Below are 10,431 nucleotides of genomic sequence, written 5' to 3'. Positions count from 1 at the left end.
TTTAAGAAAAAAGTATTGTCAACCATACAATTATATTCACACCTTAAAATTTTACTTGACAGCCATGCTTGACCATCAAATCCAAACACTAATCTGATTAATTTACAGAAAGCCATATACCACTCCCTGGGATTTCTGAACGCAGTTGGAAGTTGTCATTCGTTACAGGGCTTCAATGATCTCCAAGGCCATTTGGTATTCCCTATGGAATAACACAGAGTATCTCATATCTCCTTTGTGAGCTATTTACGGAATCACACAATTTAACACCCAGGCACGCACAATCCAAACAGAAGTAAAGGAAAGCAAACTGAATTAAATAGAGCAAGGTGGGTTTCGATCAAGAGTTGTTCTGATTCTCTAAAAATTTCTTGACTATAGGCAAAAGGGTGGGTACAGCAGCTCGCAGAACAAGTACGATTGCCCAAAATATATAAAAGTTTCTGAGAAGCCTCGGATGCTTGATCAAAAATTGTTTCAATCCTACCAATCATCGATTATTATACCACATATTCAGATCCTATTTTACCTTGGCAAACGGGTCTTCCCAAAAATCCTACAAATTGAGTCCCTTGCACAAGTCGTTGAACAAGTCGGTGACTTCATCATTGATTCCCATGGAACTCTGAATGATCCCTTCCCTCCTTAGCACTGCCACGTCTTTTTCTCCCTCAATCAAGGTATTCATCAGCAATACATAATATGAGACATGCTTCATACTTTTTGGTCGGCACACCTCCATGGACATCAGATTCCTGAAGATCATCTCTGAGGTATCTATGATAAAAACTGTGGGTAGAGAAAGGGTTTTCTGCTTGAAACATATCTTCTTCTTTGATGTGACTCCATAATAAGGCTTGAACTTCACACCAGAATTGACGAGCTCTGAGGCAGAGCCCTTTATAAATGTATTGAGATCCTGCTCATCTTTGGTCTCTTTGTGAGTCTGATGTCTCGATTGCTTTAGTTCTTGATCCCTGCTTTCATCCTCTTTGCTCTTGTCACTCTATTTTTTCGATCACCCCTATTCTTGATGTCTGCTTAAACAGTTTTTAATGGGAAAGAAAACATCAGAAGAATGTTTTTTTTTCACTTCTTGTTGGGGTTTTCTCTGCTCTCACCGAGATAAGTATTCTTCTGTCACAAAGGAATGGAATAGTCCCAGAATGTGTTTATATTTCTCCAGATCCCTAATCTGTTCAAACAAATCTGGTTTTCCCTCGGTGGGGAATCCTCTTGGAAGGAAAGGATGAATTATTGAAATGATTTTACAAATCATTCTGTATAATTCTTTCTGAGCATTTTGAGCCGAATCCATCTCCAATTGCAGTAGATTCAGCAAAACCCTAATAGGCAGTTGATTTTCTATCATGAAAAAAACACCCAGAATGTCGAACTGGCAGGTTTTGACCCTGTTCTTTTTATAGATGGGATCAGAATTCTCGTCTACTGTGCGGTGGAAGAAAGATTATCAGGATGATTGTTCTTCTCTTCCTGCCTGGTGAGAACTCCGAGAATCTCAAGAACAAAGTAGCCATCGAGAAGGCAAGTCCAAGCAATAGTTTCGTCCCCCGCATTCATTTCACCTTCGTAGCTACTTGTTATATCAGAGAATGATTCCTTGAACAGGCTGACTAAAGATGCTTGCTTTTGTGTCTGCAGCCTCTGCTACATTCTCAGAACAGCGTCCACTTTGTGGTGGTCCATTGCAGACAATGCTCTAGTGGGCTAATGATGAAAAAGGCACAACGACACAACCCGTGGAATGTATGCTTTGCCATTCAAATCTTTCAGAAATGTTGGAATTTTGTGAGTGGAAATTGTTCTTGGGGTTTCTTTTCTTGTTGCCCGAGTCCAGGCTCCCTCATTAAACCTGTGCCTTACTTCCTCCACCCATACTGATTCACTTTCCTTTGTCAATCATCGTCTTGCTTTCATTCCGTCACGGGAATTCTTCTTCACTGCCTTGGATTTCCTCTCTGACTTCACAGGAGTAGCAACAAAAGTCATGATTTTCATTAGCCAAGCACCATTAAATCTAATACCATTTCTCTGAAATTTCATTTCCTCTATTTCCTTAATAAAACATAAATAAAAATAATAACGAAGAAACCGAGATTTTCCTAAAGTCAAACACCATTAAATCTAATACTATTTCATTCAAATGTCATTTCCCTTGTTTTTCGTCATATCAACTAAATTAAGTCAAGCACCATGTAATTTAATTCTATTTCATTGAAATGTAATTTCCTTTGCTATTTCAATTTTCTTTGCTTTCCTTTACATCAAGTAATTTTCAACAGAGGTTATAACAATGGCACTGGCTAATCTCCCAAGAAAAAAATATTAGACAGAAAAAAGATAAATATGTTTTTTTAGATCTATAAAATTACAGTGATTTTTTGTTCGTTATGTACTTTTTATAAAGGAGAATAATCCTTCCTATAACAATTGACTTGTGAAAGAATCTTTGGATTAATGTCTCAAACCCATCAAACCCAATGAAATGGGTCGTGAGTATGTAGCTTGCAAGATTAATGAAAAGAAGCAAATTTTTTATCTCTTTATAATCAAACATTTTGCAAGGAGAATCCCTTGCCTTCTATACAGCTTATTTCAGGTGGAATTTGCTCATGGCTCAACCGAACATTAGTTGCTTGGCAAACGTTTGCAAGGTGTTGATTAAGGTTGTTTCCAGCTTATAGCTTAATAAGAGGTTTCCTTCTAAGAAAAAACACCTATCATTCCCCTTATTTCCTTCGAATTCAAGTTTGATTTTGGTCGATGTAAGAAAGTAAGTGCATTAAAAGGATTGAGAAAGACTTTTTGAGACGTTGTAACATCGAACTACCCTGACTTGATTGGTATATATTTATTACCATTTGATGCTTCATCTTGTATCTATTGGTTTTGACCCACCTTTTAAGTTGATAGATTGCTGTGATTATAGTCTTAATGTTGTCTTTTTTTCAATTTTATTTGTTCTTACTGAATTTTTGCCATATCTATGCAAATCTGTATTAGTGAGTTGAGGGCTCTCAAAATCTTTCGATTTTGAATTTGTATGAATTGACATTTACTAAAAAATGACTCATACAATAATCATAAAATAACCACTTGGTAAAATATTCTAAAAATTTGAAATAAATTTGAGATTTATATTATCCTAAAAAAAACTTATGCAAGATTCATAAATAAAATATTGCGAACTATTGTGTAATATTTATCAATTTACGGAAGGCAAGGAATGGTTGCCGAAGGTTTCACGGTTAGTAATAGACCATTTAAAAAACCTACATCTTCTATCTTTAAAACATATTATTAGTTTCTTGATTTCATTTTTTCTCATGATAACTATACAACTTCTTATTGCATTAAGAAACTTTCAAATCCATAGTAAGTATTTATACGTTCGAAAGTACATATAAATAATACTAGCACTTGCACCTTTGAAGGTGCAAGGGTTACACTAATAGTTTTATATATATCAAATAATGTCATTGAATGTTGACATAGAAAGTTTTCTAACAATATATTCTTTAAATAGTAGAACATTGAAATTATAATTTTAAAATCTTTATTATTTGGTCTTCATTGCTAACCATGGAATAGACACTGTTAAACATTTCTTTCATTGAGGTTTGTCCTGTATTTTCAATAATTGATCTTCTATGCAACTTTTGTTAGTATCTTTGCACCCTTTTTCATCTATAATGAACTTTATAGGATCTTGGTCATTATGGCCTGTACTTTGATTATCTTCCTCCAAAGGCATGGGTCCTACATGAGCATTGATATTGTTATTAATCAAGTACAAACTATTGTAGTGGTTTCCATCATGATATGAGACATGAAGTGTGGGTATTTATGAGCTATCAATATTGTAGATTTAGGATACTTGGCCATTCTAATTGTGCACATGAATCTTAGTTCAAGTCACCATGGAGGATGCATATATCTCACAATGGTCTACCCAAGTTCCATCTTCAACCATTTTTAAAATAGTATTCTTCAAAATTTATGTCATTTTTTCATAAAAATAAAGGTTCAAAGTCTGAACGATTCTCCACAATGTACTCCACTACCACACTATGATACTTTGAGTGTTGCTCTTGGTCACCTTCAAGTTGATCTGCTGGGACTCTGAAAAAATAATTTCCATCTGGTAACATTTGCACCACTCTTATCTCAAATCCATTATGTTGAGCCTTTATTTCTAATGAAGGGTGCTTCCCTTAATACCATAAACCCATAAGAAAAACAAAGAAATAAAAAAAAATGCAAGAACAAAATATGGACTTCTCATTATCGCCGAAAATGCAAAATTATGGAATTTACAAGTACAATATGCTAACCCACATGGGCGCCTTCATTATAGTAATCTACAAGACAATGATGCGAACTACACCTAGAGCTATCCTAGACAATGATTAGGCCTTTCTTAAATAGGCAATTTTATGCTATTCGAGAAGGTTCTAGATATTGAAACTTAATACCTAGGGCCGACAAACCTTAAAAATACATAGAGTCAACCAAATACATCTTTGACAATTAATTTTGAAATTTTGGGTAGCCTAATTTTGGAAGGCCATAACTCTCAAACCGTTGCTCCAATTGACTATTATAACCACTTTTTGAAAATGTCAACTCTTGATCTATAGACTTAAAATAGACAAGCGCCATTTTGTAAAGTTTTCGGACCTCATCCGGGCACTCTAAGGCCTCCAACAGTGAGCCTAAAGATTTTTCTGCAAATTTTTCCACCAAAATTCTGCAATTACTTCTCTGATACTTAAGTTAGAGCAATGAGATTTTTATGGTAGGCTTATAACTCTAAAATGAATATTTTTGTAGAAAACGAGAACATTCTGAGCTTATATGAGAAAATTACTAAAAATGGAAAGCTCCCAGAAATAGCAACCCTTTGTCTACTAGTCCTTATTAAAATAGAAAATACTAAAATAAAAATATTTTTGGGTGATGCAAGATTGCATTTACACCCAAGGTGCTTCTGCATCAGACACCTAAGGTAATTTAAGAAGTGACTCCGTCACATCTTAGGTGTTCAGAGGAAAACCAAAATGGTTAACCTCTTCCCTTGCTAGCCATGATGAGTCCTCTATTGGCCTCCCTTTCTATTTGACCAAATATTCCTCATAAGTTTTGTTCCTTGTACTTTTGCCAACACAACTATCCAGTATCTCTTCAATTTCTTTTGTAGCCAAACTAGCTGTTGGAATACTCCACTACGCTTCTCCAACTTCATCTCCATCACCTCCTTCATAATACTTTGTCAAATATGAAATATTAAATATTGGTGAAATATTCAATTCAGCAAGAAACTCCACTTCATAAGCATTTCCAAAATCATGCCTTATCACTATCTTGCATGGTCCAAACTTCTTTATCTTCAACTTATTATATGTACCCACTAGAAAAGATTCCTTTCTCAAATGAACCATGACTTCATCTCAAATCTAAAATTCCTCATACCTTCTTTTCACATTTGACTTATCCTTATACTATGTATTCATCTTTATGATGTGCTTCCTCACCTCCTCATGGATGTTCTTCAAATGTTCAGCAAATTCTTCTGCTTCAGCACTACTTATCTTTCCTTTATCCAACTACCTTAGTTCAGAAGCATATCTAGGACTACTCCCATATACAATCTGGAATGGTTATTTACTAGTACTCCTATTGACATAATTATTATATGAAAATTTTTCCTATGATAAAATTTAATCCCATCATTTTGGCTTATCTCCAACCAAGCATATCAGCAAGTTTCCCAAACTGCAATTCATAACTTTTGTTTATCCATCAGTCTGTGGATGATGTGATGATTTAAGCTTCAAATACATTTTCAACTTCATCCACAGTATGCTAGAAATAACCAACAAATTTGGTATCTCGATCTGAAACCATACTTTTTGGTAGACCATTTAGTTTCACCGCTTCTCTAATAAACAACTTTGCCACATGAATATCATCACTAATCTTCCTGCAAGGAATAAAATGTGCCATATTTGAAAACCTATCAACCACCACAAAAATAGAATTATACCCATGCTAAGTCCTCAGTAATCCAAGAACAAAATTCATGCTGACATCCTCCCATGACTTCTCTAATATAGGTAATGGTTGATACAACCCTATATTCTGCTTCACTCCTTTCACCATATGACATACTCTATAACTCCATACAAATTTCTTCACATCATGATGTAACTATGACCAATAATAATTCTTAGCAACCAAAGCTATGGTTTTATCCTTCAATGGCTTCAGCTTATGTTTCACTCTATCCTTGGTCAGAGTATAGGTATTTGCTCGCCCATCGTGTACAACATGCCTCTCAAATTGCCACAACCTACCCAACAACATATGACATATGTCCATAGGTATGATATCACAAAGTATCTTATCTTGGTAGCTTCCAATCTTGAACTTCACTGAGCACTGCTCATTGACCATGACCTTATGGTCATCTTGCACCCAAGAAATATGGTATGGGCATGAGCGGTTTTGTCTCTTTAGCTTTAGCTTTGTAACCATTGTTTCTAACACTAGATTGTCAGTACTTCCACCATCAATGATCACATCACAAAACTTATCTTCACATGTGCACCTTGTGTGAAACAAGCTCCTTCTTTGATCAATTTCATTCTCACCACTAAATAGGACTCTTCTGTTAACTAGGACTTCTCGCCTTTTAGCATCTTCAGAATGTGAGGATCTAACATCTTCATCAACATGTGAAACTTGAGCCTAGTATTTTGTTCCTTAATCTGTTCTTCCTTGGTGCTGGGAATATTCAAATGCTCTATGCCCTTCTTCTCCGTAGTGAAAACATTTCCCATGGAAGCCTTCTCTTCCAGATCCTTTTCCTATGCCTCTTCCTCTTTGATCTCTATTTTTTTAATCATGGAAATTATTGGAATTGTTTCCCCTTTCTTTCTGACTACTACTTCCAACCTCATCCTTGTTCTTCTGATCATCATTACAACCTCCATAAGATCGTCCATCAGATCTTCCACTGTGACCTCTTCCACTATTCTTGTTGTCAAACTTCTTGCTTAGTTTCTCCTCAACTCTTAGGGAAAATTGGTATGGCTCCTTAATACTGTTCATTCAAACCAAACTCAACTCATCTTTAATACTTGGTCTTAACCCATTAAGATAACAGGCCACTTTCTCCTAATTAGCTTTTGCATGGCTATTTCTATTGATAACTTAGTAGAACTCTTGGGTATAATCTTGAACAGGCTTTCTCGCTTGCTTCAATCCTTGCATTTTCTTCAACTAATCAAGCTCATAATCCATGGGAATGAATTGTCTCTTCAATTTAGCTATCATGTGATCCCATCTGGTGATTTTGTCCTTTCCCTTTCTATTTCGCTCCAATTGAACCTCCTGCCACAAGATCTTTGCATGTACCTTCAGTTTCACCTTCACAAACTTGACCCTATTCGGATTCTCAATATCTTCATACTCAAAGTACTCCTCTAATTCATTGATCCAATCGATCAGCTCCTCTGGGTTAAGATTTCTTGAAAATGTGGGAACATCAAACTTATGTCTTTTTCCAATCTTGGAGATGAACCTAAAAAGCCTTTCTTCCTCTAGGTTTAGAAATGCTTTTGGTTTGACATTTTCTTCTTCTTCTTCCTCATCCTCATTTTCATCTCATACATGAAGATTTATTCCTCTACACATTTTTTCTTCTAATGCTTGCATTTGTCTTTGGAGAGCTCTAAAACCCTAAGGTGTAACACCTACAACTCTTTTGCCACACTCTCTTTGTGGAGACATTTTTGTACTTTTGTTGAAACCCTAGTGCAAACTACCTCACAATTGGCGATCTGTCTACATGCTCAACCCAAACCATGGTCCTAGTGCAAACTACCTCACAATCAACAATTTTTCCACACACTCAAGAACTCTAGCTTTGATACCACTTGATGAAGAGTGGTCCCCATAATACAATAAACCCATAATAGAAACAAATAAACAATAGCAAATGCAAGAACAAAATATGGACTTCTTATTATCACCATAAATGTAGAATTATAGAATTCACAAGTAAAATATGCTAACCCACATGGGCGCCTTCATTACAGTAATCTACAAGACAATGCTGCAAACTACACCTAGAATTATCCTAGACAATGTTTGGAACTTTCTTAAATAGACAATTTTTTGTTGCCTAGGAAGGTTATAGACATTGAAACTTAATACCTAATGCTAACAGACCCTAACAATACATATAGAGTTGGCCAAATACATCTTTGGCAATTATTTTAGAAATTTTGGGTAGCTCAACTTCAAAAGGCCATAACTCTCGAACCATTGCTCTAATTGGCTATTATAACCACTTTTCAAAAATTCTAACTCTTGATCTATAGGTTCAAAGTCATGCAAGTGCCATTCTATCGAGTGTTCAGACCTCATCTGGACACTCTAAGACTTCCAACGGTGAGCTTGAAGATTTTTTTGCAATTTTTTGCACCAAAATTCAGCAATAACTTCTTTGATAATTAAGCTAGAGCAATGAGATTTTAATGGTAGGCTTATAACTCTAAAATGAACATTCTTATAAAAAATGAGAATATTCTAAGCTCGTATGAGAAACTTACTAAAAATAGTAAGCTCCTAGAAATAGCAACCCCCATGTCTACTAGTCCTTATTAAAATAGAAAAGACTAAAATAAAAATATTTTTGGGTCATGCAAGATTGCTCTTACACCCAAGATGCTCCAATTTCTTTTTGGCTCTCTTCCTCATTGTCTACATCCAACATGACACTTAATTGAGATTGTTTGTCTTCTTTTTTGGTGTGCATGTGTGACAGAAAATGAGGCAATTCTAGTTAAATATTTCTTTAACATATAATTCAATAGATAATGAAATGTATAATTTGACCTTACATATAAGTCTTAAGAATTTTATTTCAAAAAAGAATAATGCGATGTTCAACTATTTTGTAATGGTCTCAACCTTTGTCTAAATTATCAAATGTATTCATATGTGAGAGAGAAAGGGCGCGATTATGCCTATTTGAAATCTAGGGTTTCTAGCAACACCAGGGGCATTGCAAGGATGCCTCAACTTGCTAAGAAAGAGGATAATGAAGAAGAAGATGATGAGGATGCAATTGACTATAGGGGAGATTTTTCTTCTGGTTTATGGGTTCTCTCTTGCCCATATTTGGCTTTGTCCTGCTTGGACTTTGATCAGATTTCTTTGGCTGAGGTACTTGGACTCTTTGTGGGGAGCTTGGGACCCTTATCTCCTTTGGATCTGGTGGTCTTTGAGTCCCCTTGCTCTGTGTGTTCTGAACTAGATACATGGGTCTTATGGTTGCATTTTCATGAGATGGTGAGGTGCAACTTAGTGTGGGGTTTTCCCATTTGCGTGGATGCTATGTTGGTTGTGGATAATATAATAGAGGAGGCAGTTGCAATGGACAGAGTCTCGTTTCCTTTTTTGGTCAGTCTTATGGTGATATTTTTGATGGGTTTCTCCCAGTTGTTACCATTTTCACTTGCAAAATGGGCAATGGAGAGATTATTGGCATTTTCATGTGCTTGACCCATGGCTCTCTGTCTACTTGGTTCACTTGGTCTTTTCTTGGCTTTTTTATTAAGTATGAAGGATCTTATATTTTCCTATCCTCTTGTTGTGAGTTTTTTTATTTTCTACATTTTTTAAGGTTTTCTATGAGCAATGATTTGGTAGGGGTTCTCACTCCCCCTCCCTATGCTGGATGTTTTATTGGACTATTGTCCTTGGGACAACCTTTGGTTGTGGAAGCAGATGCTGCATGGTGGCCATGTGTTCTGCAAGCACACAATTTTAGGGTATTTTTTGTTTCCCTTGTAGATTTGGTGGGGAAAATCTTTGATTGGCTATCTTATTTATTGGGTTTCTCATTCAAGCCTTTCTCCAGGTATGTAAAGTTTCACAACATTTTGTTGTGTTTGGGTATTGGATTTTCTTGTGCCTCCGTACTTGATGCACAAGATTGGTTTCCCTATTTAATGGGTGGTTGGTTCCTTGTTGGGAGGGCATTCCTCAGTTCTTTGGTTATGAGAAATATTCAGTTATATAAGTGAATGTGGATTTTTTTGTTCACTTCTTCTTGCATTACTTTTATGGAGGTGAAGCTATCTCCTATTGAGGTGAAGATCAGGTGCAAGATTTTGGAAATGGAGGAGACTCCTATTGAGGAGAGAGATGTTTAGGGCTACCACCTATGGAGAGGATGGGGGATGGTGGCATCATTACCTCAACCTTGATATTTTGATCTTTCTTCCCCCTATTTCTATTGAGGTTGACCCTTTAATTAATAAGGTGGGAAATGAGACTATAGTGGTTGGAAGATTTTTGAGAATGTTGACCTAAACAAGGGGTCTAGATGGTTATGGA

The 10,431-nt window shown here is 35.9% G+C and overlaps 1 pseudogene; it reads right to left on the bottom strand.

The window, feature by feature from the left end:
• Nucleotides 1-340: 340 nt before the first annotated feature.
• Nucleotides 341-2,010, bottom strand: LOC149536568 (putative UPF0481 protein At3g02645; annotated as a pseudogene).
• Between the last annotated feature and the right edge of the window lie 8,421 nt (nt 2,011-10,431).

This window comes from Cupressus sempervirens, chromosome 10, assembly GCF_028749045.1.
Source record: "Cupressus sempervirens isolate cs-2001-9-10 chromosome 10, ASM2874904v1, whole genome shotgun sequence".
Classification (NCBI taxonomy): domain Eukaryota; kingdom Viridiplantae; phylum Streptophyta; class Pinopsida; order Cupressales; family Cupressaceae; genus Cupressus; species Cupressus sempervirens.
Note: the sequence above shows the minus strand (reverse complement) of the source record. Positions and strands in the feature narration are given on the sequence as shown.